This window comes from Bos javanicus, chromosome 6 (genome assembly GCF_032452875.1).
Source record: "Bos javanicus breed banteng chromosome 6, ARS-OSU_banteng_1.0, whole genome shotgun sequence".
Classification (NCBI taxonomy): Eukaryota; Metazoa; Chordata; class Mammalia; order Artiodactyla; family Bovidae; genus Bos; species Bos javanicus.
This window is the reverse complement of record NC_083873.1, coordinates 104,925,779-104,952,622: the sequence shown is the minus strand read 5'-3', so window position 1 is coordinate 104,952,622 and position 26,844 is coordinate 104,925,779. Positions and strand designations below refer to the sequence as shown.

The window sequence follows — 26,844 nt, the reverse complement described above, 5'->3', positions numbered from 1 at the left end:
AGTCAGCACAGGGCTGTGGCGGTTTCTGAGGACTGAGGTAGGGTCTGCCATCCCAGATACAGGACCGAGAAGGCTGGCAAGGGGAGTGGATGATCACAGATGTGCAAGTGGACCACTCACTGCCCTGGCGCCCCCTCAGGCTCCCCAGAGCCAGGGAAGCCACAAGGTCGACAAGACCCCTCCAACCCCCGCCCCCAGTACCTGCCCCAGAAGGACAGCTCAGAGAGGCTTTCGGAGGGCGTGACCTCTGATTTAGCTCCCAGGGGCTCAGGCCGAATTCCCGGGATTACTGCACAATATGCCAATAAAGAGCACAGACTTCCAGTTTCTAAGATGTTTATAATGAACCATCAGTGCAGAAAAACTGGGGCACCGCAGGGGATGAGTAGGACTAAGGAAAACCAGAAAAAGCTACATCGCCGTTCAACTCACGCAGTGTTGGCCAACCAGCCCCCGGACCTATGAAGGGCATCTTATGATTCAGAAACATCAACCGGTGTCAAGACACCCATCACACACTCACTAGTGTCCATATAGCGCTCCACACCAGGCATGGTTTGATTCTACAGATGTTAGCTCACTTAACTCTCCTTCATCTATGAGGTGAAGAGTAGTATTATCCCTATTTTACACATGAGGAAAAGGAGGGGGGCAGCAAGGTTGAACACCGTGCCCATGGTCACTTGGCTAATAGCATAACAAGATTAAAACCTGGGTAATGTGGCTCCAGAACCTTTGCTCTTAACTAACATCTATACTCCCTATTTGTTAGAATTTGTAAGATCTGTCAATCAGAAATGAACACCAGCCCTCAGAATCACCCTGTCATAGATAGCTTCCTGAGATACATCTATTATACCTAGAACAAAATGTGTATTGTGCCTGCTGAGTTAAACGAAGACTAACTTTATCTTCTAAGACACAAGAGCATAAGGAGACAACATGGTGTGGTCTGAACTGAACTAATGCTATGGTCAGGAAAAACTACTCCTAGGTGTTCACATCTGAGGGTCTATGCTGCTGCCAAGTCACTTCAGTCGTGTCCGACTCTGTGCGACCCCATAGATGGCAGCCCACCAGGCTCCGCCGTCCCTGGGATTCTCCAGGCAAGAGTGCTAGAGTGGGGTGCCATTTCCTTCTCCAATGCATGAAAGTGAAAAGTGAAAGTGAAGTCGCTCAGTCATGTCCGACTCTGTGCGACCCCACAGATGGCAGCCCACCAGGCTCCTCCATCCATGGGATTCTCCAGGCAAGAGTACTGGAGTGGGGTGCCATCGCCTTCTCCCTGAGGGTCTATGGTATGTGTCAAAGAGAGGTGTGATCACTAGTTGCTGTAAATGAACAGATGTCTTCTACTAATTAAAATAAGTCACATAAAACTTCAGTAACCATATGAACTGGGAAAATCCAACTCAATCACTCTTTTCTATAAAAGGAAAAATCTTGTTCCATAGAACCTCATATTGTTTTCACCACATAAATTTACAACTCATTTATATATGTCTTCCCTAAATTTGCAAGCTTTTTTAGAATGATTTTTCTCTGGAGGGAAGCACTTCTGGGTTTGGGGGGTGGGGCAAAAAGCAAATAGATCTGAAGCCACTTTTCAACTTCTCTGCAAAATAATACTGGAAAATAAACCCATTAACAGCAATAAACCCCAAATAATGAATGATACTATTACTGCCAATGTATCGGAAAGGTCTCCCTACTAGACTTGCTCTATTCTGAAGCACTTAATCTCATCCTTTTTTTGGGGTGTGGGGGGTGGGGAGTGGGCAGTATCTTCAGTCCCCAGTACAGGGACTGACACAGTCCCGGTATCACACAGACATCTAGTAAATTGCTAAATAAATGTAAGCTTATGTGTCTGGACTATTTAAATCACTGGCCCAATCCATTATCAAAGACTTCCTAGCCTTTCCAAGAAAAATAGTTCTGTGATAGCAGCTCACTGGTACATGATGCTGTTGTTAGGACGAAACAATCAGGTAATACACAGTCAGTCAGAACATTTAGGAAGGATACTAAGAACAACTTGTTCATATCCATACAGGTATAGATTAGTACTCCAAAATATGCGGCAAATAGCAAAACAGCTTAAGTTTAAAGAAAAAGATCTATGTTTCACACCAGATGGAAAAAAAAGGAGAGAGAAAAAGATAATGGTCAATCAGAAACACAAAGCGCTGGAAAGACTGCGAGATGTCCTTCTCTGAAGGCCTTTAAGAAAAGACACTCATCAAAGGGCTTCAGATTATTTTTGCAAAGACAGAAAGCTCACCAAGGCACCTTATTCCAGCTCTAGAATTCCTTGGCTATTGCAAATGTGGCAAAGTAGACAACTAGGCCGAACAGGCAAATGAGGGGAACAAAAGGTGCCACTTCTTGGCAGGAGAATAACAATTTGAGGCTATCATGAACTTACATACAACAAACATCTAAAAAATTAATCCCAGAGCCTAACAAACTTTCCTTAAGAGATCTGTTCTTTTAAATTAAAAACAGTAGCTTTATTAATGCTCAACCCATTGCGAATTTGAAACACAACTCTAAGCCATACCTTGTGGACTGGAAAGCCATAATTGTAATGTGGAATGAGACCAACTGAAATCAGTATAAGAAATTTGAAGTAAGTAAATACTTTTCTTCCCCCCCTAGGGGGGTTAGTACGAAACGTATGAAATTACAGTAGTAAGAAATTATTAATTTTAAATTATAAAGTGGAATCGAAGACTTTAAAATATTCATAGATTTTTTTCAAAGAAGTTTGGAAGCAAAGAAAGCCATACCATGCCTTAGGAAAGCTCACCTTTCAGAAAAACAGCATTTAATTTGCCCTGCTGCTTGACTATGTTACACACAAAGCCACAGCAACATGGATCCCACCAAGACATGCACTGATTATAAAGTGGTGTTTTCAAGTTCTCAGGTATTAAACTGACTGGCTTCTCCACAAACATGCATTATTTAATAGCTAATCCCATTTAATTATTAAACCTGAACCAGGTAAGAACAGGAACTGTGTCAAGTTACCTGTATACCACAAGACTCTGGCAGAGAGAGTTAGGAACATTTCAACAATCACTGGGCAAAGAATCACTAGCAGTAGAATGTTACCTTCAAGTCAGAAGAACTAACTAGTGGGCACTCAAAAATGTTTGCTAATGAAAGAATAAAGGAATGTTCGTTCGATAGGGGAAATTGCTTTTCAAATTTTTTTCCAAATAAAATGACTGCTGATTAAAACAGCAGTTACTTGTGGATTCCACCCCATTGCCCACATTCCAGATGGGTCACTCCCCCCGCCATTAGGATTCCAGCCACGGGGATGAGGGTGGGGCAGCTGTATGTGACTTAACACAGCACAAGCCCCAGAGACTGTCAATGAGCCTGACCTTGGTGGGATTTTAAAGTGGGGTTTTCCAACCCTTGGCATTTGAAAAAAAAATTTGCCTCTTCAACTACATTTTAAACTCCTTTTTTTAATAATCTTATTCTCTGCTAATCATGGAGTGGGTGAAATAAGTAAAATAAAAAGAAAATAAAATCAACTCATCATCACCTAGAAATACAAACTCTTTTGCCACTTTGACATATGATCCATTTTATACACAAATTTCCTTTACGTAAGGAATCATATTATATATGCAATCTTATATTCTACTGATTTCCAATGACACTACAAATAAGCACTTTACCACATAGTTAAAAAATCTTCTAAAAATTACTTCGATGACTATATAACATTTCATTGTTTAAATTTACCATAATCTATTTCTCTACCACTGGATAACTGAACTGCTCCTTCTGATTTTCCACAGGATAAATTATGCTGTAAAGAACATCTTTCTGCTAAACCATACCAGGCTATTTTTGTACAGTGAATCTTTATCTGATTTTGTAATTCCTTAAGACAAAGTCTTAAAAGAGGAACCGTGAGCTTGACAGTTACAAAATCTTTTAAAATCTTGAGGGATCTTGCCAAATGGCTTCCCAGACAGGGAAAGGAGTTACTGGCCTCACGTGGCACCCCAGCCTAGGCTAGGCGCACAGCAGTCCTCCAGCAGGCCTGCCGGGACTCCCCTCCCTCGGTCCCCTTGTTCAGAACGACTGCCTTTAGAACACTAAACAACACGTTTATCTTAATATCATTAAACCCGATTTCTTCTGCCTCAAGTCAGTGATCATTTTCTATATACAGGGTAAAATAAGACCTTGGTTTCCTCATCTAGAAACTACAGAGTCAAGACTAACCCATCTGTAAGGTGCTTGCTGAGCACCAACAATTCTTATTTTGCAGTTCTTATCTGTCCCTAGGCAGACACCATGTGTGTAGGTTCACGGGACACGAGAGAAGAATAAAACGTAACCTACTCACTTAAAGCTGTTCAGCTGTTGTTCAACCTTGTTTCTCTTGGAGCAAATCATGAACAATAACGCTGCAAATTGGAAATACTTATATACAATTGCCATACTGTTTTAGAAAAAGAAAGATAACATTCACTTCTGTTATTTAAATACATAACCTAGTTTTTGATTTTCAATTCAGGCTCCATAAAACAAGATGCCAACAGCTGGAAATTCTGATTCAAAATTATGACTTCACAGAAAACCAGATGCTATAGCAAAGATAAGGTTTCCTGGAGAAGTGTAGCATTTTAAGAGGCAATCGAAAATCTGTATTAGATTTTCTGCAGAAAAGCAGAAACCTCCAGGATACTAAGCATTAAGAATCTGCACATTAACAGAAAGGTGAAGCTGCCAATCTGCGGTTCTTATTTCTCAGCAGCAATATAGCCTATTTGCATGATGCAGGCACACAGACCTCTATTGCCCTATAGGTGTAATATGCCTAAAAGCATCTCCCAGATACCTCAAAACCACTGCAGGTAAAAAGAAAACAAATGACAATTACTTTTTTTCTAAGCTTTGAAAATTACATTAGGATAAAAAGTACCCAAAAAAATTATTTCCATGGAGAATTCAAGCAGAACCTTATTACTTGAAGAACAGTAAAAGTTTCTTTTAACAACAGTGTAATTGGGAAAACGGAAAAAAAGGATTTAAGGTAAGTGGTATAATCATTGTTAGCAAGACAGCTACTGAGTCAAAAACTTTACTTGTAAAAGAACATTTTATTCTTGAAAATTAATAATGAGTTCCAAAGCATACAATACTATTCAGGAATAAAAACATTTTCCCTTTGTGTCTTTTCAAAGAAAATATAAAAGATGAGCAAGTTCAGATTTTACACAAAAATTTTACATGAAAAAAAATTTTTTTTTTTCTGGATCAGTGAGAAAATATATATTAAGTTCTTCTTGATAGGAGTTCTGAGTTGAGAAGATGGGGGCTGGTTCTTTGCCTCACGAATCCTGAAGCAATAGTCCACGTGGCAGACGGATGGATACTAGGAAACACAGGATGGACTTCTAAGGGGTATCAGGCACACATAATTTTAAGGAAGTCAATTTCTAGAGTTCGACATCTATGTATACTCTTTTCTGAAGCGACTCTTCCTGCGAACCTGTTGCTGATCCACATCCTGCTGGTCTACTTTCCCACAAGCCCTTCACAGGGACCTTTTCCGCTTCTTAAAGTCAGAGCTCCACCACACCTGAAGCTTATTATGGTGCATAGGCCTAGACATAAAAACTTCTAACAAAGGGACACTTAGAAATCCTGGGAATGACGTTTATGACTGAACAACAAACCCTTCCACAAGCTTGGGGGTTGGCGGGAGGGGACGGTTTCCAACATTCCCCACTCAACAAAATTAACAGAGGATCTAACTCAGTTTTCATCTGGCAGATCATATTTAAAAGTTTTGATGACAGTTTGGGCTTGTAACGCAGAGGAAGTTCAAACAACAGAGAGGAGTGGCAGTGCGAACACAAAACTCCTTCCATTTGTGTCTGTTATGTGTGCAAACAAGGTTTCCAAGGTTTCTCAGCTCTTATGTCATAAGAAATGAAAACTAAGAATGCAGTTGATATAGAATACTGTTATGATCTAGAAAAAAGTAACATTCATCTACTTGCACATAATCCAGTTTTAAAAAAAATCTGTTTCCTTAAGAGTCTTTTCATGTCAAATAACATATTTTTTTGTTTTAATATATGCACATTGATAATAACTGCCAAAGTAACTAAACACAGAATAATTCAATACAATAATTCAACAGAGAACAATTACAGCCTTTTGGTTATCACTGGAAATACTTTAAAAATTAAATTTCTACTTGCATACCTATTTCTGTTGCAAAGAAGTAGAAGAGAATGAACAATAAAAGATTTCAGCAATAACCAAGGATAGGATATTATGTGGGGGAAATGAAATGGAGTTTATGAAGAAAAAGAAAGATTGTAAAATTTATGACTATAAAAAGGAATTTTTAGGGATTTCTTTTTCCAACAAATGATGGTGAGCATCATATACAGTATTTAGATTTCATGGGATACATTTAAAAGAGTGACCAAAAGTTTAACTTTAAAATGTCAAGTTTTATAGCATGCTGGAAATTATATCCTTTGCAACTATTTAAAGTTATAAAGAAAAAAAGTGTAGATGTCAGCTTGAAATATATATACAAGGTTGCTTGGCTTTGTCCAAAATTCTTTTAAGGGACAAATAAACAAAAATATTTAAAGGTCATTGGTTTACGGTCGGTATGGTGAACATACTTAATTATAAATAATTAAAGTTTTGTTAAGTAAAAACAGGGACACTATGAGACAGAGACGCCCAGCCTAGACTGGGGCAAGGGGGAGAGGGTTTCTGCCATGAAAGGTAAGCCTCAAGAGGATAAGGGACTGTGTTTGTCTTATTTATTCTTATATTCCCAGAGTCTAGATTGAATGAGCAAAGGCGATGCTTGAACTAGGAAATAAATAAATTAGCCTGGCAAAGAGAGTGGGAGGAAAAGTGCTCGAGACAGAAGGAACAACACCTGTAAAGGTTATAAGGCCGAGGAGAACAGGAAATGTTCACGGAATCAAGCTGTATCATGACAGGCTTTACAATCTATATTAGAGATTTTTTTTTTTTAAAGAGTATGTATAGAAAGGAAATATTTTAATCAGGTTTACTTTTAATATATTATTATCTCTCCAAAAAAAAAAACCTGTTGCTAATCAGTAAGAAGGGGGAACTCATTCATTCATCCATCAAATATTAACTGCATATCTGTTTTATGCCAGATATTTCATGCCAGATATTAAGCACTGAGGGTACAGGAGTAATCAGACAATGAAACCCTGAGAACTTGGAATTCATCAAGAAGTACTGAAGAGAGAAAAAAGACGAGCTAATCAGGAGAGGAAGAGAAAATACTTGCAAACCACATATCTGACAAAGGACTTGCATTCAGAACATATCAAGACCTCTCAATCTTCACACTAAGAAAACAAACAACTCAGTCATAAAATGAGCTCAAGACATGCACAGATTCCTCACTAAAGAAAGCAGATAGGCATATGAAAACTATTCCATATCATTAACTAGGGAAATGCAAATGAGTAGTGAAATATCACTACACACCTATTAAAAGTAGCTAAAATAAAAAATACTGACAATACTAAGTGCTGGTGAGGTTTACATGAACACCTAGACCTCCCACGCTTTGCCGGTGAGAATACAAAAATGTACAGCCACTGTGGGAAAGAAGTTAGCAGTTTATTATTTTTTTAAACAGCTTGTGTGCTCAGTTGCTAAGTCATGTCTGATTCTTTGCGACCCCACAGACTACAGCCCACCAGGCTCAGACTCTGTCCATGAGATTTCCTACACAAGAATACTGGAGTGGGTTGCCATTAAACAGCCTTACCAAGATATAATTCATATAGTATACAATTCACTCATTTAAACTGTGCTATTCAATGGTTTCTAGTATATCCACAAGTTGTGCAGCCATCACTTCAATCAATTTTAGAATGTTTTCATCACTCCAAAGATGCGATATCCATCAGCAGTCACTTCCCATATCTACCCAACCTCCCAGCCCCAGACAACCATACTACCTCCTGTCTCTACAGATACCTCTCTTCTGGACATTTCACAGAAATGGAATCATACAACAAGTGGTCCTTTGTGACTGGTTTCTTCCATTAAGCATATTCTCAAGGTTTATCCCTGTTGCAGTAAGTATCAGTACATTTCTTTTTACTGCCAAATAATACTGACTGTATAGATATATCAGATTTTATTTACCCATTCCTCAAGTTGATGGACATTTGGGCTATTTTCACTTTTTCCTCATTATGAATAACACTGCTAAGAACATTTGTACACAGGCAGTTTTTTATAACATATAGTTATCATATGACCTAGCAGTCCCACTTCTGGCCATCTGCCCTAGAGAAACAAAAATTTATTCTCACACAAAAACCTATACACAAATATGCAGCAGCTCTATCATAATTGCCAAAAACAGGAAACAACCTCAATGTCCTCAAGAAGTGATGATCATGGTGCCTCCAGATACTGCTGCGCAGCAGTAAAGAAGGAGCTCTGAATAAACACACAGCTTAAAGGAATCTCAAAGGCTTTATATTAAGATTGAAGGCTTTATACTTGAGAAAAGAAGTCAGTATCAAAGGATTACATACTACATGATTCCATTTACATAAAATTCTCAAAAAACCAAAACTACAGCAAGAAAGGACCGGTTATGGCTGGACGGGGTTGGCTACAAAGGGATAACATGAGGGAGATTTTAGAGGTAATTGTTCTGTATTCTGACTAAAATGGTTATACCAAAAGAGAATACATATATATGTATATATACATTTATGTTGGTAAAACATATATGCATATGTGTATTAAAATTCACAGAGCTGAACAGTTTAAAAGTCAAATTTATTGTATGTTAATATTAAACTAAAATTAAAAAAAGAAGCCAACTAGAAAGATACACAGACTCTCCTAGCACGTTATGCTCCAGTCCCCAAGGTAAGCACTGGTGGCTCAGACGCTAAAGCATCTGCCTGTAGTGCGGGAGACCCGGGTTCCATCCCTGGGTTGGGAAGATCCCCTGGAGAAGGAAAAGGCAGCCCACTCCAGTACTCTTGCCTGGAAAATTCCGTGGACTGAGGAGCCTGGTAGGCTACAGTCCACGGGGTTGCAAAGAGTCAGACACGACTGAGCGACTTCACTTCACTTCACTTCCTGTCTATCAGCCACCATGCCAGAGAGCCGACCACAGAACAAACAACTTTGGCCATCCAAACACAGATATAGAAGTCCAAATGGGGGGTGTTTTTAATTTAAATACTAGCTGGCCTCCCATGACTGCTTGGGAGAATTATGAGTTATCATCAAGTAAATGTGTCACAGCTGCCACGCCTTCTAGACTATAACATGTAGAAATGCTCAAGTGAAAAGCACCTGCTTCTAGGACTTTCAACTTGGGGGTCAAATCCCAAACCACTGTTGTCTTTGTTTTTGTTTTCTGTATGTTCATGGTGTCTTAAGAGTCTGTCATTTGGGTCTCTCCATTCCCCACTGATGCGACTCTGGAAGAAAACTGCCTCTTCTGACTACACGTTCTCATCTCTTTTATGCTACGTAGCCTGTATTTCCCTTTAGATCATCCCAAACATAGCCTCCAAATTCGGTAAAAATCCTAGAGGTTTTGGTGTTGCAGTCAGAAACAAACGTCACTTTAATTATGTAGGTTATATAGGCTTCTCTGGTGGCTCAAATGGTAAAGAATCTGCCAGCAATGCGGGAGACCTGGGTTTGATCCCTGGGTTGGGAAGATTCCCTGGAGGAGGGCATGGTCACCCACTCCATTATTCTTGTCTGGAGAATCTCCATGAACAGAGGAGCCTGGTGGGCTACAGTCTGTGGAGTCACAAAGAGTCAGACACAACTGAGCGACTAAGTACAGCACAGCACATAAAGAAAATTAATTATTTTGAAACAAAGACTAAGCCCAACACTTCAGGAGACCAGAAATATCAGGCCATTCTGAAGTCAAAACAAAGAAGCTGGTTTGTAACAAAAACTGAATTAAATTTGGGAGTCAAAAGATCCCAGTTTGAACGATCTTGGCTCTGCTTACAATTGCTGCTGCTGCTGCTAAGTCGCTTCAGTCGTGTCCGACTCTGTGCGACCCCACAGACAGCAGCCCACCAGGCTTCGCCGTCCCTGGGATTCTCCAGGCAAGAACACTGGAGTGGGTTGCCATTTCCTTCTCCAATGCATGAAAGTCAAAAGTGAAAGTAAAGTCGTTCAGTCATATCCGACTCTTAGCGATCCCATGGACTGCAAGCCTACCAGGCTCAGAGTCTAAACAGATAATAAACAATAAATATAATAAATATATTAAAAATAACATATAAAAATAAGTTTGTCAATAAAGTATATTACTTGTTCAGTCACTGAGTAGTGCCCAACTCATTTGCGACCCCATGGACTGCAGCATGCCAGGCTCCTCTGTCCATGGGATTTTCCAGGCAAGAATACTGGAGTGGGTTGCCATTTCCTTCTCCAGGGGATCTTCCCGATCCAGGGATCAAACCCTTGTCTCCTGCACTGGCAGGCAAATTCTTTACCCCTGAGCCACCTGGGAAGCCCCAGTATAGTATATCAGATGGTAATGAGTGTTATGGGGAAAAACAAGAAAAAGTAGAGTAAAGGAAGGGAAATCTAGGTAGAGTGTGAGGGAATAGGTGAATTATAATTTTTAAATAGAGGGGTTAAGATGGCCTCACTGACAAGATGACATATAGGACATGCTTAAGGGAGGGGAGCTAAGAGTTCTCCTGACAGATACTCTGGGGGAAAGCATTACAAGTAGAGCAAACAAGTACAAAGCCCCTAAGACAGGAGTAGGACAGGAGCAGACCTAGCATTTGCCATGAAAAGCAAGGACACCGAGGGTCTACCGGACCTCTGAGCAAGCACGTCAAGTAGGCAGTAGAATGTAGTGTTTGAGGAGAAGTTTGAGCTGGAAATCAAAATTTAGAAGTGAGTAGAATTCAAAAACAGATATGCATTGTTCTTCGAGCAAACATTTAATGAGTCAACTATGTGCCAGGAGGAGTGGGAGAGGGAGAGAGGCAGAGAAACTCACCTCACAAAATGCTCTGCAATTCAACCCCGGCTTAACCAGAGCAATGAGGGAGGCCAAGGAGAAAGAAACTTAGGGCGAATTCCCAGTCACGGTTTTTAGAAGACATTAGTCAAAGAAAGATTTAGTGAAAAATGTAAGAAATATTAAATCTGATTCCTAATCTACAAGATGAACTGGAGGGCTGTGCTTAACACCTCAAATTCTCGCTGTGAAGTCATTACTAACATTCTTTTCATTGAGTTGTCATTGAGAAACTCCTGTATATGAGTCTGAAAATGAATCAGAGGTACCTTACTTTGCAATAGTTTCAAAGAGGGAACTTCATTTGCCCAGCCCATGTTAATACAGATGCTGTAGCTCCCTGTACTTACCAAGCATGATCAAGGCCCTTATAAGACAGTGTTTTGTTCCACACAGTTACTCCTAAAAATGGATATTTCATCCCTAACATGGGCTGAATATAAATCTCAAAAGAAATCTTAGGGAGGACAGCATAATTTTGATGCAATCCTAGCAGCAATTTATATGAATAGGTTATGCATCAAAAGTTTGCAAGTTTAGATACGCCGCTTGGGTACACAAGACAGGCTATAAGTGTCCATCTGAACCCCTGTGGTAGGTGAATCAACAGTCCCCCTAAATCTGAGTGATGGGGTTCATCGGGTCACTTGTGTACTGAAATATCTTAAATATGGGACTAAAATGTGTACCAATAACAAACAACATTCACAATTAGTTCATATATACCCCTAAATTAGCTAAGGGTCTCTTGAATAGAAACTAGTTCTAGCTAGCATTCCAAAAATGGGGAGTGGGGACTGAATGGATGCCAATGTTATCCAACATGTTTAAAAGAAGGATTAAACCTCAGGGTTTATCACCCTAAGCTCTACTGACATTTTGAGCCAGATAACTCTTTGTTGTAGGGAAATTATGTGGGGAGTAGGAGCTGTCCTGTACATTGTAGGGTAGTTTAGCAGCATCCCCCAAGCAATGTCTCTAGACATTGCCAAATATACCTAGGAGGCTGAACTGCCACCAGTTAAGGACAACCGTTTAATGTTAAGACATGGGAAGGGCAAAGACACAGCTGGCCCTCTGAGACAACTGGAAGTAGGTATTTAAAAACTTCTCTGTGAGTCTGCCTGAAGGTTTATCGATTCTGCTTATCTTTAAAAAAAAAAAAAAAAAGACCACCACCAAAACAAAAGAAAAAAAACCAGCTCATAGTTTAACCAATCTTTTCTATTGTTTGTTTTGGTGTCTATTTCATTTATTTCTGCTCTGATCTTTATTATTTCTTTCCTTCTACTGACTCGGGGTTTACTTTGTTCTTTTTCTAGTCCTTCTAGGTGTAAAGTTAGGTTGTTCATTTGAGACTCTTCTTGTTTCTTAAAATAAGGCCTGTATTGCTATAAACTTCCCTCTTAGAACGGCTTTTGCTGCATCCCACAGATTCTGGAAAGCTGTGTTTCTACTTTCATTTGCCTCAAGCTACTCTTTGACCTCCTCTCTGATTTCTTTGTTGACTCACTGGTGCTTTTGGTAGCACGCTGTTTAGTCTCCATGGATTTGTGTTTATTCCAATTGTCTTCCTATAACTGATTTCTAGTCTCATGCCGTTGTGGTCAGAAAAATGCTTGAAACGGATTCTTTCTTCTTAAATGTATTGAGACTTCTGTGGCCTAACGTGATCTATCCTGGGGAAGGTTCTGTGTGCACTTGAAAGGAATGTGCATTCTTCTGTTTGGGGATGGAATGATGCTCATTATCAGGGAAATGACAAGCAAACCCCAGTAAGATGTCACCTCACACCAGGCAAAATGACTGTCATCAAAAAGACAAGAAATAACAAGTGTCCATAAGGATGTGGAGAAAAGGGAACCCTCAGGCACTTCTGATGGGGATGTAAATTGGTTGCAGTCACTGTGAAAAATAGTATGGAGGTTCCTCAAAAAATTAAAAACAAAACTACCATACACTCCAGCAATTCACTTCTGGGTATTTATCCAAAGAAAACAAAAACAATAATTCAAAAAGATATATGCGCCCCGATGTTCGCTGTAGCATTAATAGCCAAGTCATGGAAGCAACCTAAGTGTACCCATCAACAGATGAATAAATAGAGATGTGATACATACGTACACACAATGGAATAATACTCAGTTACAAAAAAGAATGAAATCTTGCCATCTGTGACAACACAGATGGACCTAAAGGGTATCTCACGCTAAGTGAAGTAAGTCTGACAGAGAAAAACAAATACTATATGTTTCACTTATAGGTGGAATCTAAAAAACAAAACAAACAAACATAATAAAAAAGAAACAGACTCACAGGTACAGAGAACAAGCTAGTGGCGGCCAGAGGGAAGGAGGCGGGTAGGGATGAAATAGGTGAGGGAGACGGAGGGGTGCAAACTACCCACCAATTGTAAAATAAAGGAGTCGGGGATGCAATGTACAGGACAGGGAATACAGGCAATAATACCATAAGAACTTTGTACGATGTGAAGTCTATAAAGATATCAAATCACTATGTTGTATATCTGAAATTAATATTATGAGTAAACTATACTTCAATTAAAAATAAATTAGTTTTTTAATTAAAAAAAATCCCTCGAGAGCTCCCTTGATTTCTAACCCGGTTTTCCTTCTGTATTTCAGCTTTAATTCTCTTACTGCAATTCAGCAATGGGAACATTGTCAACAGCTCCTTTTATTTGTTAAATCAGGCCTCTGGACAAAGAATGACTCTTTTCTCAAAACCCAATTTTTAAAAAATGTTTGTTGTTATTTTAATCGCTCAGTCATCTCTGAGTCTTTGGGACCCCAGGGACTATAGCTCGCCAGACTCCTCTGTCCGTGGGATTTCCCAGCCAAGAATACTGGAGTGGGTTGCCATTTCCTTCTCCAGGGGATCTTTCCGACCCAAGGACTCAACCTGCATCTCCTGCACTGTAGGTGGATTCTTTACCACTGAGCCACCAGGGAAGCCCAGGAAATCTTAGGGAATGAGTCTTACTGTCCTGACTGGAGCCTGATCCCTGCCTATGGTGTGTGACCTGAAGGGCGGAGGATGTTACATGGAAGAACAGCAGCTTCTGCTGAAACTACGTTCCAAGTCAGAGGCAGTATCAGCTTCCAAAAGGAGGAAGGTGCTATTGTTGATAGAAGAGTGGTTTGGGAACAAAAAAACAAACCAGGCATCCACCACAACCATTTAATAATGAATAATAAACGTATCACAGGGCAAACAGTCAGCAAATTAATATTTCCTCATCATATTGGACTGGGTTTCCTTTACTACATTTGAGGCACGTTTGTGAGCTGAGTATTCTGGGAAGCATCTGAATCCACCGGGAGATGAGTAGAATTTTTAGGTAGGTGGGCAGGCATAACATCTATGCCTGGCTATTTTGTCACTAATGTATTTTACAGTGAGTTTCTAGATGACACATTTAAGTAATCCACAGATGAAATCCTGGAATAGTACTACTACTGTGAGATTACTGCCCACAGGCAGACATGACAAAGGACTGACAGTTGGTATGCTTTGTGGGTTACTAGCAAAATATACTTCTAACATGTGACTCTGCCTAAGTCAACGGCAGACCATAATTGAACAACCATTGCCCAATTTGTGGGCTAACAGAAAACCAAATGTTTGCCTTGAAACTTTCCAACTCGGTTCAAGAATAAAATCCAGGAATATGATAATATACACATCAAATGGACATGAATGCATTCAACTCAAAAATTTAAGGAAGGACGCAGTGTAAGTTTAAAATTTTTAGAAGTTTCCCAAAGACTAAGAGGAGATAGGAGACAGGAAACCTTTCCTTAGTTCTCCCATTAGCAAATCCCAGAAATTACATTCCATGTTAGTTCAGAAGCACTTGCACCTTGAGAGTAAGATCAGGAAGAACCTAGACGCCAAATCCCAGCTGTAGGCATGCCAGACCTCTCAGGGCCTCCCATTCAGCTATGATCTCACAGAAAGTAGGCTCAAAGACCTGACCGCAACATTACCCTAGAAAAAGCAACCCTGCATAGAGCCACAGGCCAATCCTAATCAAAGGAAGGACAGAGAAAAAGGTTGAAGTGATGGAGGAGTGTGGGGGACTTCAACCTGCAGAGTCATCTCAGTCAGCTTTCTCTCCTCAGTTCCTGAATCTTACTGTGTTAGAGCTGACTTTAGGGGCTACATTTGCCAGCAGAACATGGGAATGCTGATATTAATATTTTCAAAGTCCATCAGTAGATTACTTAAACATGGCACCTTGAATATCTCTAAATATTCCAAGGTCAATAAAAAATCACATTTCTACGTTTTATAACAGGCACCCAACAGAAAGGAATAACTTATGAGATTCTTAATCCTCTGATGAGTAAAAAGTACCCCAGCACTCACGACAAAGCCAGAGGTCTGCAGTGTCTCCTTGCTAGCACAGTAATAACATGCTGGTTGGCTACGATGAAGACAACCATAAACTTCTAACTTTTCTTAGAAAAGACGGATGTTCAATCATTGCTTCTATAAATGACATAAATTTTTTTCTTTTTAATGTCAATCTGAGGGCAGGGCTATGATGAAAACATGGAGGACCTGGAAGAAAACCATCCAAATACGTAAGAGTTGACTACTGGAGGGAGAACTCTGAGATTCCAGCTTCCACTGAGGGAGAGAAGGGGCCCGAAGGAGACATGATGATCAAAGGAGCCATGATTATCAGCCCTCAGCCTTCACGATCCATGAGGCCAGGAGTTGTCCATTATGACGTCTCTGCTTCGAGCAGCACCTTGAAAGTGCTCAGGAACTCTTTACTGAGTGGTCAAGTAAAGGCTTCAAGGCTTCTCTACAAATCAGGAGGACTCGTAGATACACAAATCAAAGAAATGTTTCTCAGTCTTTTCACTGCAGATGAGGAAAGCAGTTGCATAAACATTATCATAAATTAAGCAATCAATTTGTCGAACACAGCAACAGACAGTGCAGTTGGAATGGAAAGCAAACTCTGTGAATGAAATTCATCCTATCATTGTTCTCATTTTAAAAAAACTAGAGTAAAAACAAAGTTCTTTCAGCTATTTGGTTATGGCAGAAAGAGAATTTCAGAGTTAGATATGATTTCTACCTTTTAAAGCTCTTTCACTCCTGTCTTTCAATGCTAAGAACCCTGAATGGATGGTTCACTTTGCCCTGATTTTTCAAGACACTGATTTATCTGTTCTTAAGCTCTCTGACCTGGCTTCTCTCAACTAAGTCTTCAACGAAACTACTCTCTACATGATAACCAATTAATACAGACAACCCTCCTGGTCTTCCCTCTGTTGCATGATACTTAACCGATTATTTAATCAAAATTCTCTCCTCCTCACGAACCAGGATATTCTGATCCATATCCTTTACTCTCTGAGGGCATGGCCCAGGCATTGTCCTTAGCTCCCGTCTAAAGGAGCACCTCATAGCACCCTTCTCCTCTGAACTTGACATGCGGAATATGCAGACATCATACACATCCACGTGGCAGAGTGCACAGACAACGCTGGGCATGTTTTGCTGCGTGAACGTTCTCCTGCATACCAATGCTCGGCTCCTCCACTCAGCGTTCTTAAGCTGCCTTCATGCAATGTGAGCTGCTCAAATTACGCAGCAACTCCTTAAGAGTTTTCCACTATTTTTACTGATATGAGAAGGAAATGGCAACCCACTCCAATATTCTTGCCTGGAGAATCCCATAGACAGAGGAGCCTAGTTGGGGGGACTACAGTCCATGGGGTCGCAAACAGTCAGACAGGACTGAGTGACTAACACACACACAACAATCTCAATTATATTTATATTCATTTTTGAATGCCTATCGTCATGGCCCAGTGGTCCTACGTGGTCTGTTTAAACTAAAGCTAATATATATTGAGCATTACTATGAGTCTGATACTATTCTGAATGTGTGTGTGTGTGTATAAACATCCCTACAAGGCAGGTAGGATTATAATCCCCACTTCAGATGAGAAAATTGATGCGCACAGAGGCAAAGTAATTTGCCTGGGTCACATAGCAAGAAAGTGCCACAGCCAGGGCTTGAAATCTGGGCAGACTGGATTCTACCTCTCTGGTGCTCACCACCACGCCATACTGCCTTTGTAGCAGAATGTTTTAGATATTATCTATGTCAGTTAAGGATTTATTTTTTACTGCATTTCTCTCACTTGATACACTATGCATGCTGCATCACTTCAGTCGTGTCCAACTCTTTGCAACCCTATGGACTGCAGCCCGCCAGGCTCCTCTGTCCATGGGATTCTCTAGGCAAGAATACTGGAGTGGGTTGCCATGCCCTCCTCCAGGGGATCTTCCTGACCCAGGGATCCAACCTGCATTTCCTGCAACTCCTGCACTGCACGTGGATCCTTTACCTCTGAGCTACCAGGGAAGCCCTGATACTGTATATTCACTCAACAAATGTTCTTTGCATTTCTATTATGACTACACATTGTGGACTGAAAATAGAATAAGATGTGGCCAGTGCCCTTAAAAAGCAAAAGTCAGGGAGACAAACAGTCACCCAGCTGCAGTGAGCTCAGTAAGTGATACAACAGCCATAACTACGGGCTGCATCAATTCAGTCAGTGAACAAACCAACAGTTTCCTATGTGTAAAGAATGTCTGTAAAGACAGAACATATTTTCAAATAATCTTGATGTTCCACATAGAGTTTATAGAGTGACAAAACCCTGATCTGAATCTTTGTCCTGCAGCTTTGGGGTTTATGAGTCAACCTGGGTTCTCTGAAGTGTATGTCTCTGACTCGTATCTCTGAAACAGGAAGGACTTCGTAAAAGGATTGTGAGAATTGAGTGAAAACAACCAGTAAACTGGAACGCTGTAAAGAAATACTAGGTATTATTCACACTTAGACCTCATGTGGGCCCCCTAACAACACAGCCCAACACAGACTAACTGCTCTGTATCAACAGATCATAAAGAAATGTCCTCAACCATAAAAATAACTTTTCCAAGGCTATGTTCAATCAAGTGTAAATACCGGACAAGTACAAGTATATAAGAGGAGGTATAACTCGGAGCAATAGTGTTTCTGAGGAATGGATCACCTTGTAAAAAGAAGAGTAATTGGTTGGCTGAAAGGGAAATGGTGAGAAGTTTTTCAGGGCAGGGCACCAGCGTGGCCAGAGTTATTTGGTAAGAGAAATAAGATCTATAGGAGGAAATGACACAAAAAGAAAAGGAGAGAAGACTAACGCTGGGTTGAGAGAGGCTTGGGTGATCTGAGAAAGAGTGTGGATATGGTGACTAAGTCAGGGAGAATGGGATGGAAGTCGGCAGCCGGTGCATTCACCCATCATTCAGCCAACAAGAAGCAAACGTCTGCCACAAGCAGCACTGTGCTTGGTGCTGGGAGAAGACAGAACATAGCACACCTCCAGCCTGTGATCTGAAAGAGCTTACAGTCCAGTGGGAGTGCCATTAAACAGGTTAGTAAACAAACACAAAAATCCAAGTCAGGCTAAATGCCATGAAGGAGGGCACCTCAGTGGCCCAAACATCACATAATGAAGCAGGAACTAGGAGGGAGTGCTGGTCTAGGAAAATCTGGGTGGAGACAGGAACATTTTAAGTAGGATCAGATCAGGGAAGGAATGAGACAGGATCTAAACAGTGTCTCTGTTAAGCTCCTACTTAGAAAGACTAATCTTTAACCTTCTCTGTGAGGACCCTAAGAAGTATGGGGACCAGAAGAAGGTAAAGATATCACACTGTTCTAGAGTAACTGAGCAAATGTCTTACGGAATTATTAAGCATACGGTATTTGTAATTCTCTTCAAGTTTCATTTTCCCATATAATTCTCAGAAAGTTCATTCACGCAACCAAATAAAACTACTTCCCTCCCCTACGACAGAATCTTTAAAAACATCCCAAGAATGGTAAGACCTAAATGAACTTTTAAAAAAAAACAAAACCCACACTAAGAATGGTCATAAAGTTTCTAGAAAAATTCACGATACAATATGCAATGATGACTCCAATAAATACCTCAGAACATTGGTTTCCAATGCTAACTGGAATGTGAATGACTGGAATACTAAATAATGGTGGGGGGTAGGCGGGGGGCGGGGAAGAGCTTTGACTATTGCATAAGCATTCTAAAACCTGTGGTGATCTTTCGTCTTGTGTTTTATGAAAAACTTTAAGTGCCAAGATTCCTGGATAATATTTGAATATTTTGAACTAGCTGTGGCTGCTCATGGTTAATTCTCACACAAAGATTCATCAAATCATAAACTGACTTGAAATGGTCTGAAGTGGATTTTGAAATCTATACAATGTCTTAATAACAGATACCTGCCTGATGGGCAAATGCAATAAAAATGTATAAAGAGAAAAACAACTGTAAAATACCTTTGATAAAGGAAAGACAGATTTTAGCAGTTTACATGTATTTTTCAAAACATCTTACTAACTGTATAAAGCAATTTAAAATTATCTCAACTATAGTTTTCTAAGTTTAAGAGGAAAATAAATTATCTTTTCCTAGCACATAAAAAAAGTTAGAGTCAGCAGCAACATTTTAACAGCTACTTTTAAAAAATACTACTCACGAGTATAACTCTCTCCCCCCAGCCCATGCAGTCTTTTCTCCAGTGCAAATTATTGATTTCCAGACAAAAGTATTCCGAAAACACACATCTGACTATAGCATAAGCTATCTATGATACACAAGCTTTTGTGATGAGAAAAGGCAGTACCTCAAATCTAAGAAGGTAGAACACAAGTAGCAAAAATGAATCCTTTAAGAACCATCAAACCAAACAAAAAATAAAATTAGATATAAATTCAAGTTTTAGACTGTGGTCAATTGAGGTCTAGACAAACCCCTATGTTTGTTCACTGCCTAGTCTCCAGTCTGCTCCAAGTTTGAAAAGGTAATTGAACACAGTCTATAATTACTGGATTAGACACAGATGGGCTCTGTACATTTCAGGGGGAAAAAGCACTGTTTTGATTCATTTTATGATTGCCTGTAAGGTCAGACTTTTCAAAATGTACTTTCATCTGTTAAATGGTTTCTCAAATTCCCTAGGGTAGATCTTCAATAACTGTGATGTTTTAAGCAATTTGGGCCTATCAGATCCTGTCTTTGAATGTAACTAGCTGCCCATTTTCTAGTATTATAAATGTGCATGTAGGTTAATTGCTACATCTCTTACATATTTTCTGAAGTTGCAGTTTGGGGGAAAAAAATGAAAAAATTGTGCCCCTTCTCTGACAGGAATTGGTCATATTGATGAGGATTTTCACGTAAGAAAGAAGAAAAATTAGCTATTTAATTAAGAAAGAGTTTATTGTCATCTAAAGTCCATGAAAAATATTTTTCTGACTCACGTGAAAAACAGAAACAAGGACTTCTACATTTTGGACAAAAGTTGTAAGCAAAGTAAATTTAGATTCCTTCCAACTGAGTAATTTGTAAAACAAGATAACACACACTTGACTCTTCTTAAGCATTTTTATTTTAATAACTGCAAATGACTAGGAAGTATGTTGTCTGTGCAAACACACACACAAGGAAAAATGATTTCCTAATCTAAAAAAAGAAAACCCTTAAAGATAGCAAATCTATATCACTTACGATAATAATGATGCCATGATACAGCAACGTATCATCAATTCTCAGAGGAAAATAATATCTAACTTTGAGAAGCTGGTATTCGGTCCTTTCAGCGTCCTGCCTATCCTGTTCCCAACCATCTCATGTTAGAACAATTTAGTCAGTAGAGCTAGACACAAAGTTTTCAATTATAAAATTTGTGGCATAACCAATAGCTTCAGTTAAAATGCCACAAAAAGTCCTCCTTGCTTAGTGCACTGAACCACAGAAGATAGATTCTCAGGCTAAAGACTTGGTCACAGGGGCTCCCCAGTCCCCCACAGGAGCCGCAGTCCCGACAAGAGCTGGAAGGCCGAGGGCAGTCCTGTGGCAGCGGCAGCGAGGCTCCAGGCCTGTCAGGGCAGCCTTCACCTAGTTCCCACCTTGCACGGCATCACATTAGACTCTCCTGTTTCTTATTAAAATCTCCTTCATCTTCTATTTCCCAAACTCATTTAGTTGGCTACTCTGCAGCCTAGATAGTATAGAAACACCTCAATAATAGAAAAATTAAAAAAAAAAAAAAGAGGGTACAGTAAGAAATAATTCCAAATAGTTTTGACATGTTTTAGGAAGTTGGTTTTGTGTATGTTTTAACACACATGGACAAGAAGAATTTACAATCACCTAATAAAACCTAAGTTGATATTCTTCATGAAATTATACATGCAAATAGGAAGTATTTATACTTACAGAAAGATAAACAGCCATGTTCAAGAGAATTTAGCAATTTTCTGATGCTCTCTTCAAGATGCATAAATATAATCCACTTATAACCTCCTCTTGTCACAAAACCAAGGAGTTGCTAAACCACCCAGATAATCTTAGGCTTTTAAAACACACTAATATAAACAGAAAATTTTGCAGAAGCAAATGTTTATGTGACTATCTACATGAACACGGTAATCATCATTTCATTTATAAGTGTTCCCATAAATGCTGTTGCAACTGTAACAACCTCACATGTACTGAGGAAGTGGTTTTTTAAATTAAATCTATTCTATATTTGTTCTATCTTCATGCAAAATGAACAGCTGCCTCTATTTTATATTTCACATATGTATGGATTTTCTTACCAAAATTTCCTAAACATAAGATATATCTGTATTAAGTGACTAGAAGCTCAGAGTACCATGTAAATGCTGTAGAAAATTATTAACAATTTCCGTCCTTGCTCTCCATCGAGCTCGTACACAAAATCAAGATAATATCGGCATAAGGCATTTGTACAGAAAACCATGACAGAACTCTGGCCCTGTTACTGTGCTGCTCTATGCTTCCTTCGTAAGGGCGTATATAAACTGAGTGCAACAAGCCAACCGAAATGGTGAAGCTGCCAAGGAGGGAAGTTTCTCTAGGTAAATCTGTTTGTGAAATTAAATATGCGTTTCACGAGGCTGGTTACCAAAAACTGTGCCTTAATGTCGACCACAGACACACAGCTACTTAAGAGAACACAAGGGTTTTTTAAAACAAGATGTACATGCGGTGAGTTAATTCCCTCCTTCCTTCCCTTCCTCCTTCCTTCCTCCCTCTCTCTTTTCCTTTCTTCCTTAATTTCATTTCCAAAGTCACATGAAACACATTTTAAAATATTACAATGTATTTGGTACATATTATTCTGCATCAACACCCAGTTTTAGCCCAGCCCTAGCTCACAACCATCTTTACTCACATACTTGTGCATTTTATTTTTTAACATTAATGCTTTAAATAAACTGAGCTTAAAATCATGAAGCTAACTGTAAGAAACAAAGCCTGGAAAGACTTCTTCTTAGCCTTTCTCAAAAAAGGCCTTTCCCTTTTTAAACAATTTACATGATGTTTTATGGTCCTTTTAGAAGAGATTATAGTGAATGGCACTCCAAGTGGGTTGTGTGAACCCACAAACCACTCCTCATAAAAACTGCTATAATTTTCCAGGACAGGGACAATAAAATATCATACATAAGCCAAAGCTACATCACGGTGTGACCACAGTAACAAACACATTATTTTCATGAAAATTAAGCATGATAAAGCTAACAAAGAAATGACAAAGAGAAAGTTTCTGACAGATTCTTCTCAATCTGCACTTACACAAGCGTTTACAGATTTTTCCCCCATTTCCTAAGTGGCTTGAAATGCAGGTGCTAATTCAGTTCCCAAGTTATTGTATGTAGTTCATCTATTTTCAAAGAGATTAAGAAAATAAGTAACTACAACCATAGCTCAAAGAACACTATAAATAAGCCAATCAACCTACCTAAAATTATTAACGTTTTTGTTTCTGATGAAATGTTAAGCTTTGCAGAAAGTTCAAATTAAATTTTCCAGAGATGCATTTCTCATTTCAGACCACTAGGGACCAATGAGGGTCTTCCATTTCCCAATCAGTAACTTCACAGTTAAGAGAATGAAGGCTGCAAACACTAGCAATGTACTCTGTCTCCCGAACAGAACCAAATTCATTATCTGTGAAACGGCTGAGAAGATCCAATCACTATACAGAGAAAAAGGGGTGATCGAATGAAATGTTTAAAAGATGGAAGGATTCATACGGTATAATTCTTTCATCATCACCTATCTTGAAAAGCTTCCCACTTTCCTTTTCCCTAAGACAATTATTAAACATTAAAACTGAAAAACAATATGAAGACCATGCTATTCTACCTCAGAGGTGAGAGAAACTGCAATACCACACTGCCACAGAAAATAAAGCCTGCCTAATACAATTCACTGTAGCTGATCATAGCAGCTTATTGCTAAGTCAGGCATAATACTGAAATTAGGATCGGTGAGCCAGGCCAAAATATCTATAAAAGAATATCATTTACAGAGAGTTAGCTTATGATGCAGTAAGAATGGTAAAATGAAACAGCATTTTCTACTTACATCTGGTGGTATTAATTCTGGTTAGACAGAACTATTTAAAATATTTACAACTCTCTTTCACAAAAAATATTGGAAGAGAATTGGAATGAAATAATACAAAGCTCTGAAACAAGCTAATTGACAGAAACCTTAACAGATACGTTTTACTGCTTTTCAGAGTCTTACGATAAAAAGGATGGCTGTAGAATAACAAATTATGCTAAATTTATATAGTACTTGTGCACATAGCTTAAAGTTCCCAACTCTTTCTAAAAGGGTACTGTTAATTAGCATCACAAATTTCTAGGAGAATATGGCAATGATTCAATTAAATCTGCTAAGACATCAAACACAGAAATTTGCTCTTTCTCCCACACACAAAATAGAAAATAATACTTCCAAAACAGCGATCCAAAAAACAAAAGGCGAACACCTGAAACACATACTTGTCAAATCCTTTCATATAAAAATGCACTTTTTATAAGAAGAAAATTATTGCTATTAAATCCAACTTTAACAAACAGAACATTTAAAAATGATTTACACTGTTAGATATTGAGAACAACAGTCATGTTTAGATAGTTTGCTATTAAAGCTAAATTCATTATTTTTGAGCTTAAAGTTTTGTATGCTAAAATATGTCATTATATTTGTTCAGACAGTCTAGTGAGCCTTTGTGTTTATTGGAAATGCCTTCCAAATACTAGGCCCCAAAGCAGAGCTTCCCAAATGGAATCTGCAAAAAAAAAAACACTGATTCCAAAAAGAAGACTGTGCAAACAATACATAGTTCCAAGATAAATAATTCTACCCAAACCAACTAGACTGTTCTCCAGGTTAATCAGAGACTCGTGCCCTGCGACATGTATCTTTCAGAAAACTTAAGCTGTCCACATGTCAGACTTAACAATTAAAATGATCTTCAGAACTAAAAAATTTCATCGGCCCAAACAAAATGAACAATTTATCTAGTCTTGCAAATAGATATGAAGAAGCTTTGAAGATACAAAACATCTTCACCTCATTCTGCAAAATCTGACCTGACTCCTCCTCCATTTACCGAAGTCCACCCACCTGCCCAATCCACCCTTTCACCTCACCCCACCCCGCCCACTGCCCCTACTACATTCTAGGTCATATGGCGAAATTCTTGTAAGCAAAAAGAGGAGTGTACTGAATCTCATTTCGCTCCATGGCCTTGTTTCCTTTAGGTCCCCTCACTGACATTTCTTTGGCCCCACAGCACGGGGGTACGGCCGGATCTGCACGGCTGGCTCTACAGACGTATCATGCGTGAAGCCTTCACGACTGACCACACAAACACAATACCACAAGGTAGGTCGCACGCAAATGCCAACGTGAAACTTATACAGGAGTAAACTGCAGACATAAATCTAAAAGGGTAGAATTCCACTCAGTGATCCTAAAATTATTTCAAGGAATCAATCTACAAGAATGCATGATCAAATCAGAAGAGCCCAGTTAAGCTTTAAGACGAGGAGCTGGGGATGATGAAGAAAGAAAGAAAAGGAAAGACTTCAGAAGAGGCAGCAAAGGTTTCACCAATCATTATATCACTGAGAGGGCTCAAACTACAGATGAAGTTAGAATACAGAAGATTGTAGAAAGGGCATTTAAAATTATTAACTGATCAAAAATTTGTAGTTGTCATTTTAAAAAAATACAACTTAGCAATTCAGTTCAGAAAGAATATCCCCAGAAACATACACATCTGTTTAATATTACAAGCCAACTGTCAACATCCTAAGTGAAGTTTTAATTTAATATTTTTTCTTTCTTGATGTTTTACCTTTAATCAATGCCTCATGAGAGTATCAGTTTTCTATAAGAAACTGTTAAATATAAAGAAATGTTATTGTAGCATGTTTATAAAATCATAGTTCGAGAACTTTTTATTTTTCCAAAGCCTGACCACAACTTAATTATCTGCAGGACATTCCAGGCTCACAATTGCAAGCTCCAGTTCCCAAGCAATTTTAAACAATATCTACTGTACAGGACAGAGGGTACACAACAGACCACAACATGGTTATATTTCCAAAAGTCAGCATTAGGCCCTTTAGACATGGTTTTTATTTTCATTAAACAATATTTGTTTCCTCACTAATCATTAAATGGTTTTCATCACTATCGCCTGTTTTCCTTTCACATGTCAGCTGTTAGCATCAGTGTTTGTGTTCATAATAAATAAAAAAGTGATCCACCCAGTTATTTAAAAATGAACACACAAGATGTCTGGTTCAACAAGTGTTAGAGATTGCATGACAAACTCACGCTCTTCATACTGTTCTATTTTAATCTAGACTCTGAAGGACTTTAATGGAGTAACAGTCTGTACAATACTGCTTTAAATCAGATTTAAGCTTCATGCCTGCTTATGTTATTGTGGGCACATAGATCTAATCAGTGGTTCAAGACATTTACTTGGGAAAATGCAAAAGGAAGAAGAAAAAGACAGCGAGGTCGTATTCCTGACCATAATGGAGAGGATTTGAAATTATTGCCAATTTCTACAGATGGATGAAAAAAGTAGCCTGATTAAAAGTAACATGCCAGAAACTGACCAAAATGCGGGGGTGCAACTAAAAGAGCATTCCAGAACTTTATAAGAATGATTCTGGGGAAGAAAATCTGAAGAAAACAAGAGAGAGAGAAAGAAGAGAAAGTTATATGCAGTGAGGTTATTAGGAACAATTTTAAAACACATCAAGTGTGGAAGAAACAAAGTACATCAAAGTTAGAGGTACATCAAATTAATAGCCAGTATTATAATAAAAATAATAATCCAATAAATAATCTGGAAAAACTTCAAGAAGTCAGATATTTGCACTGTTTACATTGGAACCACCAGAGTTTTCAGAAGAATAAATTATTTAGGTCCAAAACAAAGTTTGGATTTCAGATTAACTGGCCGGTAGGTAAGTAAATTTAGAGGCAGACAGATCACAAATGCAGGGCACATGCACTGATAGATTTCTATGTTTATTTATCAAACACTTATTAACATTTTCTATGTGCCAAGCACTTTCAAAGTGATTAAGTGATTTACTCATTTAATCCTCTAAAATTTTTTCTTCAGGGGCTTCCTTGGTGAATCAGATGGTAACAAACGTGCCTGCACTTCAGGAGACCCGGGTTCGATCCCTGGGTCGGTAAGATCCCACGGAGAAGGGAATGGCAACCAACTCCAGTATTCTTGCCTGGAGAACTCCATGGACA

General features: G+C 39.0%; 1 protein-coding gene across 2 annotated transcripts in view; it reads right to left on the bottom strand.

Annotated features, from left to right (window-relative positions):
• STX18 (syntaxin 18) overlaps positions 1–26,844 on the bottom strand; it is a 118,456-nt gene that overhangs the window by 71,335 nt on the left and 20,277 nt on the right. Inside the window, exon 1 of one of the 2 annotated variants that reach the window (XM_061420797.1) lies at positions 2,813–2,908. The exons of the other annotated variant lie outside the window; for it this stretch is intronic. The gene's annotated coding sequence lies outside the window, so the exon portion shown is untranslated. Of the gene's footprint in view, positions 1–2,812; positions 2,909–26,844 lie in introns of those variants that run through there. 2 annotated transcript variants of the gene reach the window in all.